Source organism: Mytilus edulis, chromosome 5 (genome assembly GCF_963676685.1).
Source record: "Mytilus edulis chromosome 5, xbMytEdul2.2, whole genome shotgun sequence".
Lineage (NCBI taxonomy): Eukaryota > Metazoa > Mollusca > Bivalvia > Mytilida > Mytilidae > Mytilus > Mytilus edulis.
In genome coordinates, this window is record NC_092348.1 from 36,773,128 (window position 1) to 36,800,061 (window position 26,934).

At 31.6% G+C, this 26,934-nt stretch overlaps 1 protein-coding gene and 1 long non-coding RNA gene across 3 annotated transcripts in view; both read left to right on the forward strand.

Moving 5' to 3' along the window:
• Window positions 1-7,582, forward strand: LOC139523580 (uncharacterized). The gene is made up of 3 exons (XR_011664648.1): window positions 1-224; window positions 5,800-5,901; window positions 6,844-7,582. It is a non-coding gene; the product is annotated as an uncharacterized lncRNA (long non-coding RNA).
• A 4,115-nt stretch (window positions 7,583-11,697) lies between these two features.
• LOC139523579 (hemocyte protein-glutamine gamma-glutamyltransferase-like) overlaps window positions 11,698-26,934 on the forward strand; it is a 42,202-nt gene continuing 26,965 nt past the window's right edge. Inside the window, exons 1-2 of one of the 2 annotated variants that reach the window (XM_071317706.1) lie at window positions 11,850-12,031; window positions 19,203-19,275. The gene's annotated coding sequence lies outside the window, so the exon portion shown is untranslated. Of the gene's footprint in view, window positions 12,032-19,202; window positions 19,276-26,934 lie in introns of both variants that reach the window. The other variant, XM_071317705.1, reaches the window with a different exon arrangement.

Consider the following 26,934-nt stretch of genomic DNA (forward strand, 5'->3'; position numbering starts at 1 on the left):
TTACGTTTACCGAATAATATCCCTAATCCAAGCTAATGCACATTGAAGGCAGCTCATGGTTGAATTTTGAGCACGTTAAACGTTTAGTGCTCTTACATCACTTCGACATGCACAGTGACACAAAACTGTAACTTCAACAATTTACCTACTGTGTGAATATGCTATACACTGTCGAATTGATTATAACTAATGCTTTGTTCTAATGGTTTAGGATTTTTGTTTTGGTAAGTCATTCTGTAAAAAAATATATTTTTGTTTCGTTTAATTTTGTTCAATTTGATGTTGTTATTAAGACACAGATATTTTCCGTGGAACCCATTGGATATCGATCTGGCAAATACAATAATCGCCCAGAGTATTTTGTGCATTTTAGTTTGTCTTCACATTTAAGTTATTTAAGCCAAATCTGTTTATACAGTATTGAAATAATGGCAAGAAGACTACAATTGATAGTTTTACATACATGAAGTTTGATGAGTAATGGTTAAAAGTCTTGGTAAATAACAAAGGAGTTTCAATAAATGATGTTTTTCTTTTGAAATTCTACTTCCTTTATTTTGACAAAATTATCCACTTGGGCATCTATGATGAAATGTTTAATATTTTGGTGCAAAATTGCAATAGAAAAAACCTAAAAGTTTGAGAGTAAACATTTCACAAGGGAGTTAGTTCATCAAACAGGTTAAAATCTGATTAAAGTAATTGTACCAGAAGGAATTGCAACTGTTATCAAGAAGAATTATACTAATATAATGAATTGTCAATCAAAAGCGAAAATATATCATTTTAATCAACGCGGAGAATTATCTTTAACTGGATCAAAAACATATGATAATCAAAACAAGATATCTTGTACCTTTTTCATAACATTTCTGTTTAATTACTTCACAGTTGAAATTGTAAATTTGAATTTTGAAAGTATTTTATTTTAGTTTCAACTGGATGCAGTTATATGTATTTAATATTCAACAACACAAAGGTGTAAATAAATGAGATTTCAATTCAACAACACAAAACAATTTACTTGATAAATAAATACCACATTTATACAACCTGATTCGTCATTAATTTTTTCCTACATTTATAAAAATGTCTTAAAGTACACGATGATAACATTAATGCAAAGAAAAAAAGAAGAAAATTTTGACAAACTTTTTTGAAATGTTATGTTTGATCTTGATGTTTGAATTATACCGTAGGTACTTTGAAGTATTATCTTTTCGAATTTTTGTGGTCGTCAAATATGGAAATGCATTAAAAGAAAAAAATCTAATATGTGTTGATTTTATGCACACTGAGCAGTTTAAACCAGTTCTTCTGTTGACTTGAAGTTTAGCGTGGGAAGCGTGGTTGAAAATGTTTACAAACTTATTAGAAATGTTATGAATGAGCTTGTTCATGTTTACGTTTGAATTATACCGAAGGTACTTTTAAGTATTATCTTTCGATCTTTTGTGGTTGTCAAATATGGAAATCCATTAAAAGAAAAAAAGCTAATATATGTTGATTTTATGAACACTAATTTTAAAAAGTTCTTCTGTTATTTAATTGTTTAGTAGAGTAAGCAAATTCGCCTTAAAAAAATAAAAAATAGAAGCGTGGTTGTAGATCTTGCAATTCAGCAGTCTTCATTATATGTAGTTAGAAATACAAATAATGCGAAAATGTATATTTCAAGTATTATTACGTTATCTATGCTTACAAATTCTGCTAATCTTAGCAAATGTTGAAGTAGACGACAAAATGTTTAAATGCTCTTATTTCGTCTACAACCTTTACCATACATTTTTGTGTTGGTTTACACTGTCTCTATCCACCCTCCTCAACATTGTTTTTAAAAGACCTATATAAGGTTTACAGTTGAAATCTTGAATTAGATTTAGTGATCACAGATACCCCGCGTTCAACTAAAAATTAATACCTGATCAAAAAGTTGAAAATCATTCTTACCACAAAGTTCTTTAATTACTTCACCTGTTATATGAATCTCGGGAAGTAACATGTCTTATTCATGGTCCAATACAATGGGTAAAAAAATAAATTCTTTTCATAAGACATTTGTTTATCATCAGGAAACCCCATAAATACACTGGAATGGTAAATGCTCGAATCATGAAAAAGGACATGTGTTTATTCATCTAAACATTGCGCATTAAATAAACGTCTGCTAGCAATCGACCTCAGGACATACATTGATGCATGTCTATTTCGTTAATTTATGTTCTTCGACTAAAGTGTCGACTTGCGTTTTTCAACCTCAAATAATCCAGGGATCGCTCGCTTTGAATATATATTTGATTATTATGATGAGTGCTACTGTAAAATGAGTAAAAAGGAAATGGGTGTCACCTTAGAAAAAAGCTGACCTTTACATTTAGAAAACTCCTTTTGAATTGAAATTGGAGTAGGGGTGAGTCAAAAAAGAATATTTATATAGTCTGACCAGAGCAGCAAACAGAACATAATGACAGAGGCTAAATATATGCTCTGAAAGGAGTAATCCATAAGTTAAAAGCATTTAAAATTCTGTTGTTCCATTTATCAAACTCTGAAGTGGCACTTGTAGGTTATGTTTCTGCGAATAAAAGGTGTACAACAAAGGAGCAATTTTTGGTCCAGTTCTTTTTAAAGTCTTCATAAATAACATATTTCATTTTGTACAAAATAGCACCATTTTTAATTATGTTTATGATAACACTGTATCATAAAGTAATTAAGGTATAGATAAAGCTGTTAAAAAGTTAGTTTACTTTTCTCTTTATTTTATTGGTAACAGGAACGTACGTTTCTGATATATCACTATATAAAAGTCTATCCTCTTACCTTTTTGTCTATCCTGTTACAGGCATGGGGTAATCGTAATCAGTAATCGTAATCAGCTGTAATCGATTACATTTTGCAGTGTAATCCTTTGTAATCAGTAATCATGCCATTTCTGATTACAAGTAATCGTAATGTAATCGATTACATAGCAAAAAACAGGTGTAATCATGATTACTTTTAGATTACTTTAAGATTACATTCATATGATTACTTGCTGATTACAAATCTTGTATATATATGAAAATAGTTTTTGATAGACAAGATGAAAATAAGAAAATGTAAAGCTTGAATGAAAAATCATGAAACTAGTAATCACAATGATGGGACCTTGTTTAATATGATCATCTATATAACAAATCTGTTTAACCAAGTGTTTTATTTTGTTAACAGTTTACAAAAGGAAATTTACTCTCCAATATTTCTTTGTGAGATTGAGCTCTTATGATACAAGAATATGCCTTGAAAGCATTTTTTTCCTTGATTGAAAACTTCTGATATTAACTCCAATTTCATATCAGTTTACCTAATATTTTCACATAACTACATTGAAATTCAAATGCAGAAAACATTTAGTTCCTATTTGACTTTGATGGTCGGCATAAATATATAAGCCCACTTTATTCAAAATGGAAGTTAAAACCAGGTTTCATTTATTGACAAAATTGAATAAATTTTATTTTCCATAAATTCGTGTATAATATGTGCTTTCTTATTTTTATTCTTTATTAACTTTGAGCCTTAATGCTCACCAGTATAAACAAGTACATGTACAGTGTACACATATGGCATAATATTACAAACAATATGCATAGTAAACAATAGGTAACATCAGAAGTTTCATCAATACAAAATATCTTTTAATACAATAAACTGTTTCTTAATATAAAGAGAAATGTATAATCTTTCCTAAGTTACAAAACTATTTTGTGTTTTCACCTGACAATAATTCTATTTATTACTAATTAGATCAAGTATTATAAATTTCCAAACAAATAATGACAATCAACCACTTTTAACTTTATTGATATTGTTATTAAGACAATAAAATTTTAATACCCAAGCCCACCTATTGTTTGTTTAAAAAAATGGAAGTAGTGATTTACACCTGTAAAAACATCAATGGATGTGTCAATGATGTCCCAACAGACAATAAAACTATACTTAATTATTTTTTCCTTAATTTCATTTTTTTTGTTTTAAATTAGGCAGTTGGTTACAATTTGTAGTTAAAAATAAAGTTATATCTTTTACATAGAGAAAGGACACTTGTCTATAGCTATTTTATCAAATTACACATGTTACACTGTACTTGTCTATAAATTCTTTTAAAAAGATGTATAAATTAAGGCTTTTAAAAAAAATCACAAAAATAAGCTTTATTGTGAGGATAAAAAGTTATAAAAAACTTTGATATAGCAATATACAATGTAATCATAAGAAATCTAAAGTAATCATGATTACAATAAAGAAAAGTAATCTAATGTAATCGATTACATATGAAATAGGGTGTAATTGTATTGTAATCGATTACATTTTATTAGCAAAGTAATTGTAATTTAATCGATTACATTTTAAAGTAATCGACCCCATCCCTGTCCTGTTACCGATATCAGTATTGCACCTGCGAATGCTTAATTGGGAAGATTAAGACGTTATAACCTTAAGATGAGTTCAAAGAACGAAATATTTCATTCGTTTTGCACCTATATGTTAAGATAAAAAAATTGACGATTTTGTCTACAATTGTCTATCCTGTTACTGTAACCATAGCAACCATAGTAACAGGATAGACAAAACAGGATAGATAAATTTCTTCGTTTTTGATTGCTGTTGTGAAATAACTACTCCCTTTGGTGAAGTGATTATGTTTTTCTATTGTGAATTTGGTTTCCAACACGTTATTGCACTTTTTACAAGTATACTGTTGGTGTAATTAATCAAAATTGGTGGTAACAGCATAGACATGAAAAAAAGTAAACTCTATTTTTTCACTAAATGTCTTGAAATTTTTTTTCTCTACACTGTTCAAGAAACGAGGCGTTTTAAATGTAAAGATTACTTTGCACTTTTGAGATCAACACTGACTGATTCAATATTCATAGGGAAAATAATTTAACGGCTGATTTAAGTAGCGGTAACAGGAAAGACATGAACATCCCGTACGCTGATTCAATTTAGTTTGTAGATAATATGTTACATACAATGATAAAGAAGCTACAATTTTTCGTTAGAGTAATAATTAACGTTCTTAAAAAGTCCCTTTTGCAGGTATCAAGGCGATCAGAAAATCGCAAAAAAATCATTTGAAATGTGGTTTTTTGACACTGTACGCAGACAAATACCCCCAAAATCGGACTTAAATGCAGTTTAATCTTATCAAAATAGATGTAAGGTGTGTTTATTATTAATGTTCTGAATCACAAATCCGACAAGCTTTCATTTAAACCATTACAACTGAAATTTCCATTAGAAATAAAAAAAATTTAGCATGGGTGTACTGAAAAATTCGACCTTGTTTGAAAATGACCCATATCTGAAATATGTAAAAAGGCATCAAGACAATTAGATATTCTAAAAACGAATGACTGCATATTCAAACAGACTAGATAGATTAACAAAATACTATTCATTCATTCTTTCGAATTATAACTATTGTCCAGATATTTGGTACGACTTTAGCGAAAACAATCTTTTAAAATGGTAAAAATTCAAGAAAGATCTTTTAGATTTATCTATGAAAGTTATGATTGTTCATACAACAAAAATGCTAGAAAAAACATGCTTTTAACTTTTATATGTCATCGATAGTATCTCACCATGTACTGTATCTTTGAAATTATATGTTGATCTCGTGACTTTCATATCTGTGAATATATATATTTTGTTATTCAGTCGATTTGAAAAGCTCACTAGAGCTTGATTATGTAGTTTATTGAATACCTACTTTAACTAAAACTTTGAATTTGAAATTTGAAGATGCTGTAAAAGGTCATGCATCTTAATAAGATGACAGTGTCTCTGAAGTCGACTGCAGTCCAGTTTCTGAAGCTAAATGGGATGTTCATGTCTCAGATTTAGGTAAATATTCCTTTACCATTTATGTGGGTCTGTTTGAGAGGATATGACCTGAAGAGAGTTGCCTCTGGTTCGATTTTATTTTTCGCCATCTATTTTGCCAAAACAATACTTTTTCGCCACTTTCAATTCTTTTCCTCAAACTAACATAAACTTATAATTTGTTTGAAATTTTCTTAATTGTCTTACTAACAATTTTGTTCCCTTACTTTTCAACATTTTTCTGTAAACGACAGTGTTTTTTTTTCTAGACAATTATTTAAAGAAAAGGCTGAGACGTAACACTATGCTTCAAACATTTGCGTTGCTATAACGATTTCGAAATAATACTCACTTAAAACAATTCTTTATGAGACATGTGACGCAATTTCTAACAAACATCACCTTTAATAAGTCAAGTGTTGCCAGTGGCAATCAAATGCAATCAGCGGATAATTGATTTTTCCTTCAAAATCGTCACAAATGACGAGTTCAAGGTGAACTCTCAGTAATGTCAAATCGGGGGATAAATCCAAGAAACCCCCAAAAATAAACAAGATTGACGAAGTCGAACCGTAATAACAAATTCTTTCGCCAATAATGAATTTTAATCGCCACAATTTTTATTTTTTCGCAAAATGCAAAAATGGCTGAAGGTTGATAGTTTCGTTATTTTGACAAAACTGGATGAGCAACCCAAAACTGTGTAAACATACACAATGGACATACAACACAACTAACTAAAAAATCAAACAAACAAAAATGACAAAGTTGTAAAAAAATCATTGCAGTTGACTGTAAATCTGACAAAGACGCAAAAAAAAAAGGGGTTTGTAGTTGATAGTACATACGGCTACAGTTAATAAAAAACATAATGCCGTACAAGTATATTCATTTCGGATAACTTACAAATTAAGTAAAGATAATAGACAACATATGTATTTTACCCCTATGTTCTATTTTAAGTCATGTCTTCCATGTTGGTTGGCAGGCGGGATCGTCGGACACAATCGTTAAAGCAGATATCACTGCATGGATGATTGTGGCAAAGTTTGGTTTCAGATGTTTGTTCAAACTTATGGAGGACGACGGATGCCAAGCCAAGTGATTAGAATAAAAAAATGAGAATAATGTTGAAAAAAATAAAGGATACTAAAAAAAAAAAGGAATACGGAAGTGGAGACCTCCTTTATTAAGGTGCACGTGATACCAAACACCTTGACTAAAATTAATTTGGCTCGGTTAATTTTCATAAAATTATGAAAAAATATTTACTTAGATCCTTTGACAAAAATATAAAATTTTCAAAAACCTTGAACCACACACTTTATCGGAAAAATTTATAGCAGTTTGACAAACACTAATTATGATCATTGAGAATCTTAATATTGCCTTAAGGTAACACGATACCGAATGGCATATCTCCCGATTTCCCAAATTTTTGGCACACATGTTCTTTGAATCGAGTTACATCGGAATATGTAATAAAAAATGGGGTCACCATTTTTGTTTTCTTGGTATATTCATAGGAAAATGTCAATTTTGGCGACAAATTTACATAGGTATATAGGGGAAATGCCTATTTTTTGGCTTACCTTTATAGATTTTCCAATGGATGGCTATGTTCTTATATACGAAGAACAACAAAAAACTAACATTATATCCAGGATTGCAAGCTGAATCCATACACGTATAGAAAATTATATGTCACCATCCTTGTTTTTGAGATTAATGGCTTCAAAGTTGATTGATAACCTTATAATTTGACCGAAAACGTGTGATGTTATTGAATACAGAATGTAACGTTATTCCTACTCAACAAAATATCTGTCGGGATCTGAATGGTGTTTATTCTATTTTCATTTCCCATGTCTGGTTTCGTAAATTTCCTAGTAATGCAATACATGTATAAAATTCTACTGATATAATTTATTTCGTCCTGCACATGGAAATTTCACTCACATGAATTAACATTAATCTCGTCTGATTTTCACACCAAACGAGCATATACTTGAAACTTGCTTGAACTGGTTGGTTCCACGTGAATCTTATGATAATAATTCATGAATAAATCACCGGAATTTGGTACACGTTAAATTCACGTAAATTTTTAAAATAAGATTATTGAAATAATATCTTTATTCTAAAATTTAATTAAAATCATGAAAAATACCTTCATATTTTTGTAAAGTTCACGTGAAAATAACATGAACATGTTTACGTGTGATTCATTTGAATTACTGAGTTTTTAACTCCATCCTTTAAAAAAATGGTCGTATCATTGCTTCATCCATGCAGAAATAGAGTATACCTTAAAAATTTGATTCAGTTAACAGTTGCTCGGTTTTTGATGGTCGTTTAACGTTCAGTGGCAAATAGCTCATGCATGTTCGGGACGAGATATTACAATTTTGAAAACAGTTGTTTTTAAAAGACACATTTGATGCACCAGTCAAAAAAGGTTTAACATTCTGTTAGTTGTGAAACTTATGAGGGAAAATAATGATCCTGAAAAAATACACATTCTAAAAAGTGAAATAACAAACTCAAAGAAAAATTCAAAACTTATATTCTTGACTTGCTACGTACATTAGTATAGTGTACTCTGCGTGGTGTAAATGTGTGAGTTGGTTGCTCAGCAAGTCGAACAAACAATGCAAACTGTATGCAAAATTTCACTAAGTTCAACAGTCTGTCATTTGTGGAAAATTATTCACAAAACAAATCTTGAGATCATATATGCATTCTTTAAAGTAAAAAAACTGCGAAATATAAAAGTTCCAGCTTGAAATTCCACATGTTGGAGATGTAAGTCAGAGTCTGTACTCTGGGTGCTTCTTATATTTTATTAAAATGCCTCATCCAGCAACCTGCCATGAACAAAAAATAAAGAAAATCCAGACGATATGCCCACCTTTAATTAAATAGTAACACCAGTTACTTAATTTAAACCTGAAGCAAAAAAACTACGAAGTGCGGGATTGACGATCGAACGGACATTGGTGAAACTACATGTATATGATGATACGTGCTCTATTAGGATTTTGGTGACAAAACATATTTTTGAGTATGCAGTTCATATAACGGAAAGGTAATTTGGAGATCTAAAATGAAGTAGCAATGTAAGCAAGCTAACATTTCAGTCATTTTGTCTTTGGTGGAAAGTTGATTAATTGGCAATTTTACCGCACCTCCTTATTTCATTATGGTTTGAATTTTCTCCAGAAGAACAAAAGTTTTAAGACTTAAACAAATATGTACTAAGGGACTGAAATGTTACTGTGATAATTATACTCCACATACTTATCAGAACTCTCCAATTTAGGGCCCAACGTTTACTAAAACTACAAATTAGAAATAAAAAGATACTCGTCCAATTAGCATTAGTCACAATTTGCTTGATGTATTTGGTTTTGATGTCGTTACATATCCAGATGTTGCTTTCTTATTAATTGCATATCCCATATCTCCATTTATCATTATAACAGCCAACTGTTGTACATATAACATATTCAATATATTTTTTTTTGTATTTGTACGTTTACAAATAAAGTCTCATGTTACCACCACTTCCATAATGAGCAAGCGGTAACGTAGATAATTCTTTGTGCGTAAATGTTCGTAAACTTTGTCGATTTCTTTGAAAATATTAGAGTCAATGATCTAAATTTTAACAACTAAAGTTTCAAGTGACGGTTGTAAATTGAAAGATTGATTGCTGGTTGCTTAACGTCCAGTGGTAAATATTTTATGTATGTTCCGGACGAGAACAAGTTAACAATAAATAATGCATCCCTCACAGCCAAATGGACGCCCCACTTTGGAAGCATTTTACTGCCGGTCGGAATAAGACCAAGTGACCATATTTCTATCTCTAGTCACCCTTGGGGTGTAAATTGTAGGACATAAACAAAATATAAAAATTATGTACATTGTCAGAAATATAAAACGTATTTGTACTCACTACGAAACAAGTGGAAAACTCGTGTTTCTAAAGCTAGTACAAATACATTTTATATTACAATGTACGCATATATATATAGTATGATATGTATCCACACAAAGAAATACATACAGTTCTTTTTTTTCATGTATATAGATCTACATGAACATTGCATACTTGTTCTAAAAACGCCTTTTAAGACTGTAATACTCCGCGGGCTTTTCCCAACGCCTAGTATGTGAGCAATATGCCCCTCGGGGCCTAAAAAGGCAACTATGTTAATTCTCTTTCAGTCGTTTTGTCTCCGAACTTGTACATGTACATTATTTCCAACTCTAATCACACACAAAAAAACACATACCACCGAAACCCATGCAAGCGTAAATTAACACGAATATAAAATCTAAATGATTTCAAGATCTAGCTATTTCAGTCTCTTTCTGCCGTTTGAATAATAATTAGTCAGTCGTTTGCTTATAAATTTCGAGAGAAAAATTTGTAACGGAACCTGTCTGATTAGAGCCAGTCCCGACTATCAACTTGCGTTTAAAGACGCAAGTGGATACTTGGGGCTGGATTTAATCAGACTGTAACGGGACCTGATTTTTTTTTTTAATTTTGCCGAATCAAGTTCCCATATATTTCTCAGCCTACGTTAACTTTTTCAGGCTCCATTCCGATGTTGCTGTCTATCCCGTGTAGCATTGGTCTATAGGATTACAAATCTAGCACTTTATTTTTAAAATGTTTCCGAAACTATATCGGATTTACTCTGTACAAACCAATGAATTTCAGAGACTGTTTATTCTGGAACACAGAGAAAGTTATTCTGCAAAATTACCAAGTTAATCCATTTCTTTACATTCCATACCAACAAACTAACAAACTATTTTCTGTATGAGTTTCAAAGTCTGCTTGTATTGTGCTTGTTCGCCTAATTCTATCCGTATTCTCATCCAAATAAATTATCTTTTTCGATTTTGATCGAGCGGTGTTTTAAACGGCCATTTTAACACGAATAAATAGATGTACAATTGCCTGTGTTTATTACACATCATACTAAGTTTCTATAGATTAGATTTCTATTTTCAAAACATAATTTTGATGGGGATACGGCGTGCATCATAAATAAGTATTTATTGCAAAAATAAACCAAGAATGAAATAAAGTGAACTCAGTCTATTATGCATAAGAACATATATAGATAAATCGTGCAGATGCTTAAATATGAAAGAAACAGAATATTTAAAAGTAAAGTTATACATTTTTAAAGATTAACAATGGGTAGTAGAATTGCCGGAAAACGATAAAGCGAATAAGTTAACCGTTTTATATTGCATCAAAACTCCCGGCACTCTGCATCTAGAAAAAGTTACCGTTAAAAATGTCACATAGTAACCAAAAATATTTTTTTTTATTATTTAATCACTTTGTGATTGCAAAACCTGCTGCATTGGCTTATCTGTGTGAACGTTATTCAATAACGTCAGGAACGGTAACTCGTGGCGTAACGTCATTCGGTATCGTGTTACCTTAACAATAAAACTTGATAGAAACGTTCAGCTGATTTGTATGGACTTCTCTCCATGTAGTGTTATTACCCACCTACAGACCCTCCTATATTTAACATGGATGCAGAGTCATGGTGAAAATCATTTTAATTTCCATCTGTTGTACTTAAAATATTGAGAAATTGCAGAAGCCAAACATGTGTGTTACATACATTTGTACATATAAAAACAAATGATTTATTTACAAATAATGGCATATCTGTTTTAAAATTATTTAATAGTTTGCAAATAGTTACACTAGTATAATTTCAACAATGCTTCCTTTAATGTTACAAATCTAATATTGAATATCATATAACAGATTTATGAAAGACTAAAGCAAATCAACCGCAGCCCGAATATCGGTTGGCGTGCACAATTTGGGTGTAACAATAGCTATAAATCACCCAGGAGTGGTGTGTTCTTATGCAATTGAGAACATAGTAACATTCTAGTAGTCGGCAACACATAAAAGATTTATTAAAGACTACAGCAAATCAGCGACAGTCAAGATATCAGTTGGCGTGCATAATAGAGGTGTAATAATATCTATGAATCACAGAGGAGTGGGGTGTACTGGTGCATTTTAGAACGTTTGAACAATCCAGTAGTCGGCAACATAAGGACTTTCAAAAACGGTGAATCCTGCCTTCGTATTTAGGTAAGTTTTTGTATGTATCCAAAATTTATCTAAATTAAATTTACAAAAAACTAAACATATCTCCAATACATATTTATGAAAATATTGCAAGGTTAAGTAACAATTCTGACCTATTACTGAAAAGCTTTAAGCTCTAACTCCAATACGGATCTAGGACCATAATTATGGAAATACTCACAGAATGCTGCCGGAATGAAACTGAATAAACAGGTCTGACAAATTGAATGACAATGAAAGCAATGGCACTCAACTTAAATGCGATGGTTAGGAGATTTATCAGAATGATATTTATTTTATAGTGCTCTCTGTTACAATGTTTTATTTTTTTGCATGCGATCAAAATCATTTTGATGGTAGAAAGAGATTTGTTCAAACCCTTAGGCAAATTTAACCTTACATTTCACTGATTCAAATAAGGTTTTAAAAGATAGCAAATGCATTGTTTTGAAAATCTTCGTCAGCAACCTTAATCTTTGTTTGTGTTTACCATGTTTACGTCACTCACAAGGTCTATATGAATTACTCATAAACATATGCTAGAGAAATTAGGAAGCCACGATCTCTGTTGCAATGATCTAAAAATTAAAATGACAAAAATACCTAGTAAAATAAACGAGATAATTAATGTGATATAACTTTTGAAGAAATGTACACCTCCATGCAGGTACTATAAAATAAGTTTGAACAAGAGGCTGTCACAACGATAGCAAACCGGATTTATTAATATTTATTTGTGTCCTGGCAATATCACAAGAACCATTACTGATGAATGGTGAAAGTGAAAATCGTCAATATCAAATTTGACCTCTATTTTGTCATCAGTATCAACATATTAAAATTTGAAAAGCTTAGATTGAATGGTTCATGAGAAAATGCGACAACGTGAATGGAAACGCCATTTAACAATCTTTCAAGAACCATAACTCCTGAACGGTAAAAGTCAAAATCGTCATTATTGAACTTGACCTCTATTTTGTCATCAGTAACAACATATAAAAATTTCAAAAGCTTTGGTTGAATGGTTGATGAGAAAATGCACGGACACGACTGGAAACACCATTTTTCAATCTTTCAAGAACCATAACTCCTGAACGGTAAAAGTCAAAATCGTCATTATTGAACTTGACCTCTATTTTGTCATCAGTAACAACATATTAAAATTTGGGAAGCTTTGGTAGAACAGCTCATGCGTAAATGCACGGACACGACTGGAAACTCCATTTTTCAATCTTTCAAGAACCATAACTCCTGAACGGTAAAAGTCAAAATCGTCATTATTGAACTTGACCTCCATTTTGTAATCAGTAACAACATATTAAAATTTGGGAAGCTTTGGTAGAACAGTTCATGCGTAAATGCACGGACACGACTGGAAACTCCATTTTTCAATCTTTCAAGAACCATAACTCTTGAACGGTAAGAGTAAAAATCGCCATTATTGAACTTGACCTTCATTTAGTTGTCAGTATCAACATATTAAAATTTTAAAAGCTTTGGTTGAACGATTCATGAGTAAATGCACGGACAATATTTGATTGCCGCCCGCCCGCCCGGCCGCCCGGCCGTTCGCCGTACATCCCCAAATCAATAACCGACATTTTTGTCACAAAAATCCGGTTAAAAACGGGAAAAAAGTCTACTCATAAGCATACGGATCTCTAAATAGAAAAAAATATTATTATAATATTGATTGAAATGAAATGCCGTGATTTCCCAGTGAAATTAAAACCGATAATATCAATTGTAAAAAAAGCCCATTGTCAATGTAATAAAAAGAAGAACTAATCAAAGAATACAAATATCGGGAAAAAAAAGTCAGCTTGTGACCGAACAACACTGATAATTAACACATTAGCTACGCGAATTCGTGAATTAATGTGTTGTTCTGTCACTTGTTGCATTTTGCAAGAAATTTACGCATTTGTAACTGCATGTGAATATCGAAAAATATAATAGTATTAACTTTTAAACTTTCGGATTTATACACAACTTGAATATTACGTAGAATGGAGTACAAAGGTACAATATGCACGATAATATTGAACAAAATATTGAAAAAAAAATGACTTCAAATTGCCTTATAAATTTTATATCCATAAAACGGAAATTTCAGTAGCAATTACATATCGATTTTAAAAACAAATCGTAGGACAAGAGTTCGAGAAAAGAAATTGCTCAGTCAAAATTAAAATTAAAAGTAAATTTCAAATCAAAATTGCTGAACTTTTTGCGATATTTATGTGTTTTCTATACATTTGTACTACTAGTTTCCGAATATTTTAATCGATTTATCTCATAAAGTATAAAAGTTAGATATATAACTGTTTCGATGTTCATGTGCAGTTTTTCTTGCTCTAGTTGTATGCAAAATTTCATCCAATTCCGCGATATAATTCATTTACGTGCCTGTTACCTTAAGACATATCTACCCTAAAATTCATACAACTTTTCATTATTAAGCATTATGTTGTTTAGTGTTATTACATGTAAGAAAACGAAGGACTGACCGAATCAACATATAACTTAAACTAGATATGTATATATAAATTTCCGTCTTGAATTCAACTCAACAATGTTGGATTCGCTTTTTTGCAATATTTATTTTATTCTATAGACAGGCCATGTCGCAGTTATTGTATGGGGAATTGACATTCAATAAGGTCTAATGTTATATATTAATAAAGACAATATATGCTCACCTAAACATGTGTTTTTGGTTGTTTTGTTGTTTGGTGAATGTCTCATTGAAGTTAACTTCACACCTCCATCAATGTTTGTGTTATTATAACAATCTGGCAGAGTTCGGTGAGGCTGAAGATAATTTCTACGCACTCTTGTCTACGTGCTAACAAAAAGAGAAACAAGAGTTATTTTACAGAGACAAACGACAAACTTATTTTGGTTAATTATTTGTATACTTTGATTAGTTATTCTATAATTAACAAAAATAATGTGTAAAGACCCTTTGCTGTACTTTATTTAAATGATATATTTACAAAAAAGGCATATCTTTTCAAAATAAATGATAGATTGAAACCGAATACACACTTGTGAATTAAAAAATGGCTCATTTTATCTTGTAATTTAAATTTTAATATTGTATAACAAATTATTTAAAGGGAATATCAAATCAGCGATAATCCTGATATCGGTTGACGTTCGTAATGTGGGTGGAGGTTTAATCAAAATGGTAACCAGCCTTGCGGGTGTTGCATACTTGTACCTATACACCTACAAATCACTATTTAACTATATATCGCTAAAATGAATGTTGCAAAAAATCAGTGAATTTTTACCTCGGTATTCCGGTATTCCGGTATTAGTAATTTCAATTTATATTTATAAAAAAATATATATATCTTTAGATATAACTTTTTTAGAAAATAGGGCAAGTTCTATTATAACTTGTCAAATCATATAATATTTACTACTGGTTCAAAACTCTACCTGCAATCGTGTTTTTTTCATATCTATAACTTTATTTTATCGCAACCCTAGGGATCAAAGAATTGATCAAATAGGTTGAACTGTCAAACATAATGGTTTGGCCGTATATACAATTGATAAAAGATAAGAAATGAGTAGAGGTATCCAAAATCAAAGAAACCAGGATTCAGATAAGTTTGATACATGGTTAATTCCTTTCCATTTGATATTATTCCGCAGTGGTTACAGATGGCACTATTCTGCTATTGATTATTTTCTTGGAAGTGGTAAGATATGTTTCGATTGGTGTTGGAACATTGCTTTTACTAACCGCTTTAAAAACTCATCGCAGATACCAGATTAAAATAACTGAAAAAATCACAAAAAAGAAAACAGAAAAAATCATAATAAACATAAAAACAACAAGGTAGAAATAAATGAAATAAAAATGGATATGCATATGAAATTCACATTCATGCATATTTAAAAAATTAGAGGCCAATTCGACCATAACATAATAATTGTTGGCAAACTGTTCAAAAATATGCCGAAGTAAATTTAAAAGTTGTGTTGACCTGATGCACATCCAATACATTTGAACATCTGCAAAATATTTAATTTTTTGTTAATGTGTGTTAAGTCATTTAAACATGCACAAATAAAGGCAACAGAAGTATACCGCTGTTCGAAAGTCATAAATCGATAGAGAGAAACAAATCCGGGTTACAAACTAAAACCGACGGAAACACATAAGAGGAAACGAAACAACAGAAAAAATAAAGTGCAACAAAAAACCAAACGACAATGTTTCCTGACTTGGTACAGGACATTTTAAGAAAAAATGGTGGGTTGAACCTGGTTTTGTGGCTAGCCGAACCTCACACTTTAATGGCAATGTTATATATAACACTGAAATTACAACATTACATGACAGGACCACAGTACAAATAAATGCATGAACATTCAGGACAGAGAAATACACAAATAAACAATACAATAATACATTTCGACACACTAATAGTTATTAAAGGTACCAGGCTTATAATTTAATACCTCAGACGCGCGTTTCATCTACAAAAGACTCCAAAACTATATCTTTTGTCTAAAATGTTTCTATTACCAAAGTTATTCTTCTGAACATCAAAAAGTACTTTACCCCTATTCAGAAGATCCTCATGGGAACTAGTAAAGAGGCCATATTCACAGCGTTATGTAAAATATGATATATTATTTAGTAGTTATTTACGGCTTTGGACTACCTTTAGGAAAATTGTCACGTACGTTTAAATTCATTCATTGATGATGAAATTAACACTTTAATTTCGTGCACCTGAAGTGCTTCTCTGAAACTACTTCTACTTTACTAAACATTCTAATCTCTTTACGTTAACTTCCACTGCTACCAGTTAGAAAGAGAGTATAGCCAAAGGTTTTAATCAAATTTGATTTGTCGCAAAACAAAACGGAGACATATTTATAAATAGAGTGATCTATTTTAATAACTAAGTCTTCTATTAATGTATTTAAAGTGCAACATGATATAACATTAATACACAAATATATACAAAATCAATCAGCCATTCTTAATCCGTCTATGGTGAACATTCGGTTAAAATCTATAAATACCGCAATAAATACTTTGATAACAGATCAACAATGATTTATATTCCGTGATGTGAATTTTGATGTTAATTTATGCATATTCGTAGTAGTGACGATCTATAAATGTATTTAGACAATTTACTATGTTTGTTGCAATACATTGAAAACAACAGGATGGTATAATATTTATCTTCAATTTTGGTAAACATTTAACTAAAACTATTCAAATTAAAAAAAAAAAAAACACGAAAAAATATACTATTTTTTAACACGTTGCAATTTTTAAGTTTCTTATCTCGACAATCTGTAATACTTAAGACTCGTCCGTATTTATTTTGGATCAGACTGTACATACTGTAAATCACCTAAATATTTGTGTAAACAGTGTTTTAGTACACCGTACAGTTTATTCCTGTTATCCAACTTCAAATATTTTACTGCACTTATAATTGTGTACAATGTCCATTATCGCTACGAAAAAGACGCTAAGGTTCCTGCCTGTGTCATTAATTGCAAAGGTAATTCACTTTTCTGATAATATTTTTTTGCACATTTTTTTTATCTTGTTCAACAAGTTTTGTATTGTTTAAACCTGTAAATGATTAAACACGTCACTGATGAATCCTGCATATTCTGTTTTATATCTAAACGTTTTAAGGGTTACGATTTATGTGAGAAAAACACGTACGTTATAATAAAAAAAAACAATTCATAGGCACAGCATTCACACGAAAACTCCAGGCCGTATAAGTAAAGAATATATCTTGTAAGATTCTGTAATATTAAACTTGGATAATACAATTGAAACTACTTTTTACTGATTTTTTTAAAGATTGAATGTTTAGACCATAACCAAAGCATTCGTGATTTAGCTTCCTATTCAAATGATGCCAAACAAACCTGGTGATTATCTTTCAAGAAGCACTACTCAGAGTTATCAATGGGAACCTCTTTGAGGAATTAATTGTTTGACTGGTATTGTGTTAAAGACAATAACAATCAAAACCAAGGAGTAAACAAAGACTCATAAAACCAAAAGACATTTACAATAACAGTTACAAATAATAAATAAAAAATATCACGAACTCCACTAAAAAACCGGGAGTGAAATCAGGTGCTCCGGAAGGGTAAGCATTTCCTGCACCGTATACGGCACCCGTCATGTTATTTCCTTGTTCAGTTTGGTAATGATGGAAGGTTATTATGACTGAGGAAGAATATCAGATATAATTTCTGACACACGTTTGTAATAATGGTCAATCAGCTCTTGATGGCGACCGTAAAATTTCTTGAGTGATGACCTTAATTTGATTGATTCATAGCCCTGTCCCAGCAACTTTTGAGAAAGCAGTATTCCTCGTTCAACAAAATCAACGTACTTTGAGCTAGTCCTAGAGTACCGTATCAATTGAGACACATATACTCCATATGGTGGTGACGCTGGGATGTTGCTACACAGAAATGGAAAGTAAACTATAGGAAAATTAAAATCATCACGTTTGACATAAATTTTGGTATTTAACCTATCATCAGTAGTCATTTCGAGAAAAAGGTCTTAATATGAAGCAGATTTATCTATGTCGGTAGTATCTTTAATTTTAAGTTTACGTGGATATATTAAATGTAAGTGATCACTGAATCTATAAGTATTAAGAGACAGTACATCATCAATATACCGAAAGTTGAAATTAAAAGACTGGGCTAATTTCTTTTCTCTTTTCTGTACAAGCCCTTGGATAAATTCTGCTTCATAGGAATAAAAAAACAAATCTGTAAGTAGAGGAGCGCAATTGGTACCCATTGGGATTCCAATAGTCTGTTGGAAGACCAAATCTCCAAATTCAACAAATATATTGTCAATTAAAAAGTCCAGCATGGAAGTGATATCCTCTTCGGTGTGTTTTTTTGCTTGACTCTGTATGATTTTTCTTAAAGTAAGCTGAATTCATGCCTAAAACTAGATATTTAAAACGTCTAGTGCCCTTTTTGTTAAAGAGACATAAGCGAGTTCTTTCAGTCGAACTTTAAGTTTAGTATGTGGAAAAGTGGTATAAAGAGTTGAAAATTCAAAGGTTTTAATGTTGGTATCATGTTTTAATGATTGAGATTGTAAATTTATCAATAATTCTTTTGAATTTTTCAGTATCCACATCTGATTAACACCACTTCTTGAATATGCCGTTTCGGAATATTTCTGAAGTCCTTTTTTAACTGCAGTGAGTATGGCAGTAAGAACTTTAGAAAGGGGTTTAGTGGAACACTTGGAAGAACCTGCAATATATCTTTTTTGATAAGGATTCTTGTGAAGCTTAGGAATCCAATATAAGAATGGAAGATCCTGGTCTTCATCCTTTGGATTAACACCAAAGGAGATTAGAACCAATTTGTGGTTTTCAAGGATCTCCTGCTTCGTAAGCGTACTTCCAAGTGTGTTATTTATCCCGAGTTCCTTAATCAGGCAGTCAATGTAGTGTTTCTTGCAAACAAAAACAATATTGTTTGAGGCTTTGTCAGCTTGAACGACAACATATTTGTCAGGGAGGCAAGACAACTCCTCGATGAAAAATAAAAAGTAAAATCACAAAAATATTGAACTTAGAGGAAAATCAATTCGGAAAGTCCATAATCACATGGCAAAATCAAATAACAAAACGCATAAAAAACGAATGGACAAGAACTGTCATATTCCTGACTTGGTACAGGCATATTCAAATGTACAAAATGGTGGATTAAACCTGTTTCTATAGCGCTAACCCTCTCACTTTAATGACAGTCTCCTATATATTTACATTGATGCGTTAAATAAACAGACACAATAAATGAACTGAGGGTCTTTAAAGATGGAAGGAGCTTTGGTGCTCATTGACCCTTTAAGCTTACTAACTCTTATCTGAATCAATGACCTCACTGATGTTACGTACTCCGAAAGAGTGTCGACTTCAACCTTTTCTCTTTTTGCCCAGTTTTTTTGCATAATCCTCAACAATTCCATTAGTAGTTTGAAGTTCTGCTTCCAATTGATTGACTGTGGCTCTCTGTATTTCGGACCCTTGGACAAAAGTTGTCTCAACTTGTAGTTATTGACTATGTTTAGGTCTCCAGAAATTACATGGCCAGCAGGATTATACACGAAATGGGAATCATACAATTGTTGACGATTTTGCAAAAAAAGGGGGAAGATACTTAAGCGACAATCAAAATAAGTATGTCGAAGAAAAACGACAAAAAAATGGCAAAAAAAAAAGACTAAACAACCAAACAACACCATTTCATATAACATTCGTCTGTTTATAGTAAGAAAACCAGGTCGGGTATCAAGAGAAAGATTTTGATAGCAGATAATAATGTGCACCTTAAAATGACATTATCAGATGACAATAGTAATCCTTACAAAAATTCTGGATAAATTATGGCATAGGTACGGAGTCACGCAGTGATCTAGTACTAATTTAAAATTCAGCATTACAAATTTGTTTACACGCAACTCATTTATCTGATTATAGATCAACAATAACGTTTTTGTGTTAAAGATCAATGTAAATATTACATAACAGATTTATTAAAGGGTACGCCAAATCAGCGATATTTGATATATTGCGTTTGTTAAGTGCATGTTGAATAAAACCGATACAACACTCTTGTAAATTATATCACTAGTTTCAAACAACATAGTCCATTTAGAAAAGTTGCAAACATCAGTGAATCGTACCTAGGTATATTGCTAAGCTTTTTCATCATAAAATTAAAAGAAAAAATTATTATTACATGAATTTCTAGACAAATGCTTTTAAGAAAATATCGCGTGGTCTAGTGATGTGTGAAGATATATCATTTTGACTGTTTGAAACTAGACCCCCATTAATATATTACTGACCTATGATTAAACAGAAAATCAAATGGATTATAGAAAAGATAAAACGGGTTAAACTGGAGAAAATCATGGTTTGACCTATTTATATATAATGGTTAAGAGATATGAAAAAATAGATGATCGTGGCTGTTGTGTTCATAAATGCAAAGTTTTTTCAACAGCGTTTTCAAATTAAACAACTCATCCAATCATTTATTTCTTGCAAGGGGTAAAAATTTTAACGTGTCTTAGGCGCTAATCTAACGGTTATAGGAAAATACCTTATACATGTTATACATCTGTATTACTGTTTGTATTTATAAGATTACAATGTTTTTGAGCCATTAATAGACTTAACCAGTTGCAAAACATATTGCTTCTATGTGAAAAAGTTTTCTTTGTTAACTACATTACCTCTTATATTTAATGTGTTTCCCACAGTTTTAGTTTGTAACCCGCATTTGTTGTTTTTTTCTAAATCGATTTATGAATTTCAAACAGCGGTATACTACTGTTGCCTTTATTGAAAAAGAAGTTTCAAATAGTATTTTACCAGTATTATTAAAATAATGGAGAACAGAACTTATCGGTTGCAAAGATCCATACGATTTTTATAATCCTAAATGTTTTGCCAAATACAACTAAAGAAATCTATTCCTCAGGAAGAAAAGCCTTAGAATTAAAAAAAAAGTTTTGTTAACAGTTGATTTTTAATTATGACCATATCAATGATAATTCATGTCAAAACAGAAGACAGTGCTGACTACTAGGCTGGAAATACCCTCGGGAAAACAAAATCTCCAACAGTTATGGCATCGACTCAATGGTTGTAAAGGTATATATCATCATAGATACCAAGAATGTAAATCATCGTTAATATTGCGTTATCAAAGGTAACAGAATTATAATGTATTACGCCAGACGCGCGGTTTGTCTACATTAGTTAAAGTCGAACGATCTTGAAGCGTATACAACGTGCCCTAAACGTGTCTCAAACTTGAAGCGTATGTATTACGTGCATGTAGAGTACAGGTATTCGCTTGACAAACGCTTGAGCTGGATGAAAATTTATATGCTGCATAAAACATTTCTGGAGTTATAGCGTTCACCAAGCGTATACCTTTGCATTTCGACGTTATTCAAACTTATGCAACGAGCGTTTAACGATGGACTAGCGTTCTTACGACAGTTCATTTTCACAATCGTAGAAATGGAAGCCATTGTAGGGATGACGCGCTACCAATTTTGCTCTTGGAAACCGACAAATTTATCCACATTGCACCATTACGATCCTTAAATGTCAGTTGTATTTTAAAAGACAAATGTATCAACTAGCTAATTAGCATCAGTTAATGATCTTGTCTGCATTGATTCAACTTAAAACTATTGTCTGATCGGTTGTCAGGTGGAATTTTCGAAAATTCATAAACATTTAAAAAAATTCTAATTAAATATTTCGTGGAAGGGCTGACTAGATTTTTTTAGTGGTTGAAGACTATAAACCCTAGTTATCACACACAAAAAATTATAATTTTTCGAAGATATGCATTTTCATCATCCAACTTGAAAGACTGTCAAGTACTTTTAGTGAAAAAAATAGCTATTCCAACACACCTACTCTGTTTTTGTGATTCATTAGATAGGTATTTCACTTGACCCATATATTTCATCTTTTAGTACTGTGATTTCTTTATGTTATGAAGTCAACCTGTAGCTTTGATATATAAAAATGATAGAATCTGAAGCGAGACGATGTATGAAATATTCTTGCTTTGTACGATATCAAGACAAAATATTCAACTCGAACACGCCCTAACATAAAAAGGTGCACTCGATTTTCTCTTTTCGATACTATTGTTACCCATTATTTGGAATTTTTTCTTGAGTCACATAATAGAAGGGCAGACACGAAAATTACTGAACTAATAGATTGATATGTTTTCCGTCCGTGGTAAAAAAAAATAAAAAATCGGAGGTTATGCATTTTCTAGATCCAACTTGAAAGATACCCATGTCGTTGACTTGATATCTAATTGTTCTGCTTAACTGTGTACTAGATAAATTTAAAACTTATGCAAATGGTGTTTTTAAAATAAAACACTTCGTAATTGAGAAGAAAATTGTAATTTTGTTTGTTTCTATTAACTTTTAAATTTTTTCGATTCTTTTGTTCTTTTTCAACCGGGTTTCCGACTGCATCTAACGTACACGGACTTAGTCAATTTTCTCTGTACGTCTGGTGCACGCCGGTCCATACGCCAATGTGTGACGCCGGCATAAGACTCACCAGTTATGCTCAAAACAAAATAGTTATGAAGCCAAACAAGTACAAAGGTGAAGAGCATTGAGGGCTCAAAAGTTCTGTAATAGCAAATTTATAAAAATGGCCATATAATTGATATTCATATCAACACCGAAGTGCTGACTACTTGACTGATCGATATCCACCTTGTCAAACCCAAGATTTGAAAATGTTGCTTCTCCGATACGAACAAAGTATGTAAAGTACGGGGAAAAAACGTGTCGCTCCGTTGTCACAGTTATATGTCCGGTAAGGGTGACACGTCTGCCTACAGACTGTGCCCTTGTAAACATACACGGTAAATGTCTTGCTTAGCGTGGCGGTCTTGTTCACAGGAGAGTCTATATTCGTAAATCATTATGATGTTTACATTTTTAAAGTATATTTAACTTGCCAGGGGACGTTAAACAGTCATAACGTTTAGCTATCGAGTGGAAATATTAATGGTAAAATCAGGTTGTCATAAAAATCATTTTTCGTCTACTACCACTAATAACACTTTGGCAGGTTTTACCAGCATATATATTTGTTTAGTCGCTCAAAAAACGAGATATCTTAAAAGTGCGTTTTCTATTGTTACTTGAAAAACTTAAAACATCTATGTGATGGAAACCATGTAATTTATTATAAGCTATCATATCCAACGTTAGTAAAGTAAATGCATTCATATTAACAATCTATCCTTCAACTGTGTGTATCGGCAAAAGATTGAAATTAACATAATTTATTTGGTCTTGCAAAACGAAAACTTAATTCATTCAAAAAAGAAATATAAGCATTTCATTCCATTATACTAGTATCTATATTAAAAACAGCAGCCACCTTAGTGTTATTTTGTGAGCTTTTGCAAAGCCATTAAATATGCATTTGACTAGTCTAATTTATTTATTTCAGCCGACATACACCAACTTTTCACATTATTTCCTGTTTGACATGAGTGGTTTTTTTTCAGCAAGTACATTAGTATTGACAAGTAGGGTTATTATGTACGAAAGCCGAGAAGGATCATTCAAAATTCAAAATTCCAAATTCATAATTCATAATTCAAAACTCAAAATTTTCACATTAAAAATTGCGATTGCGATTCCCGCCGTTTCTTTGTCATGTGGTCTCTGCGCCTCAACTTACCTCGGTGAAGGATGGTTGCTGTTTTAGATGTTATATAGTTTATTATAATGTTAAGAAATGTATACTAATTTATTAATTGAAGTAATGAATAATAATTAGAAAAAGGCTAAACAAAATTAGCCAACAATTACCTAAATTTTTTTAGGATGAATAGGACTCTTTGAAAAACGGTTTCCACTCAACAACTACTATGATAAGTTTAAATAAAAGAAACAGGAGCATTTTTTGCAAAATATAAATAACCAATACTTTTTTAATATAGAAATATTTTACTGTTTATTTGTGTACATAGAAAATTAATGACGCAAGGCTTTTTTTGACAAATGGCTAGTTTTATTATCTGCAGTTAAACGTGTTGAAGTTGAACTGTCAGAATAATTAAGACAAGTAACGATGTCTTGGGGTGTAGGGTAATAAAAATTAGTTATGCCTATTTGTTTTGTCAAAAGAGAAAGTAATTAAACTCTATGATAAATGTCAGTTGGTCAAGATACTAGAAGTTGTGGTACTTTAACAAATGTAAAGATTTTCCTTGATTGTTTTAATCAGTAAAGATACGGAAGGAATTGGTTTTTAAAGTTTATATGTTTAAACTTTGAAGATAACGTTGTCAATGCATCTGAATAAACTTGTAAATAGATAACGTATTATTTAGTTCATGGGAATTACCATAAAATTGAGAATGGAAATGGATAATGTGTCAAAGCGACAACAACCCGGCTATAGAGCAGGCATTTCTAGCTACATTTGTAATAGGATACACATAGAATAATAGGTAGTTTAGTTTTATCATGTGGAATATCTAGACGAGCCCATTAGGGTGAGTTAAGATATTCCACATGATATAGTCAGTATCAAAAACGAAACTACCTATTATTCTGTTTATCGGTAATTATGACGTCACATGATGAATTGCCTAATATTTTCAGTGATATAGTTTTACGTTGATACTCGAAAATATTAGACAGTAAATTCAAAGGGACAATATACGAATTACCGATTAATTTTCGTATTGTCGTGTCATAGTATTGTTATCATGTCCGTCCGTATGTGTTGGTGTTGCTCCTCCCCTCGTTGACGTTACAATATTTGAATTTATTTCTATGTAATTATCTCGGTTTCAATAAGTTATTGCAAGGTCATTTCTCATGAAATCTCCTTTCTGTTACATCATTTCTTTCCTATAAGTTTGTGCTTGCAGTGTCGGATCCAGAAGGGGGCATAGAGGGCGTACAACCCTCTTTTTTGTTTGTACTTTTTTTTTGTGTAAAATGATTAATCAAACTAGACTGTGAACTTTGCTATTTCCCGTGTATTTAATTTTTATGCGACAATTCTTTATTTTTCGCTCGTATTTACTGTAATATATTATTGATAATGTCAAAGTCATGTGATTCGCCACGATGGAGTTGACCCGTGCGTCGAAAAAGCGTTACTCTTGTCATTTTGAAATTCAATTACTGTAAGTAACACATTGCTTAGGTTGAGTTGAAAAGCATGACACCTTCAAAGTGACAAAGAATTTAGTAAGAACATATAGACTTCTATTTCACAATTTCACTAAACAGAAAGAAATACTCTATTACACTCTCGTAAAAAAAAAGTTCCGCTAAATAATATTTACCTATATTTACCAATATAGGTAAATAATATTGTTGTGGAAAACTACAAAAGCTATGTTTAACTCCACACGCCCCAGTCTATTAATAACAAAGCTGAATAATGATCCCCAGTCGGTAAGCTCTAGATAGATGTTGATTCTAAGGTAAGAACCATTTGATATAAAGGGGAAGCCTGAGTTTTGTCTTAAACAAAAAAATCTGGCTGTATATATCTGCATTGAAAACAATAATCTTACCCGTTTGTTTTCTTGGGGCTATTAGAAACAAACATTTCTAGCATTAAATGAACATGATGAATAAAAAACGGGCGTATTTTTCGGAGGCCTGGGTTAACGGTTGGCATCAAATCCCATATCTGATCAGAGTGTCTGTTTCGCCGGACTGCTATATTGAATACTTTTTTCAAGGCACGACTGCAACCTGCCTGCCGGGTGTGGCCTTTATGTCTCCATTTGTTGACCGTCATTCATAAATTCGTTGTCGGGTGTGAAACATTTTGATAAACATTGCTTGTTTGTCTTTCCTAACTCGTGTCGGATACATATTGCTTGTTTGTCTTTCTTAACTCGAGTCTGATAAACATTGCTTGTTTGTCTTTCTTGTCTCACGTGCGGGAGTTTTTGGCTACATTGAAGAACCTTTGGTGGCCTACAGCTGTTGTCTCCACTATGGTCGGATTGTTGTCACTTCGACATATTCCCCATTTCCGTTCTCAATTTTATTACAGTAAAGTTAATTGAATAGCCCGGCTTATATCTCGTTTACAACAAGAAGTCTGTGAGGTTATGCTACCTAAACATACAACAAATGAAAATCTTCCATGTACATTTTTACTGGTATGTCCCACATAAAATACATAGCTTTCATCCATAGGATCCATTCATTCATTTTATAATAGACAATTAATTTGGAGAATACGGCATAAAAAATGTCCAACCCTTACATTTAAACTATAAAATATACATGTCCCGCG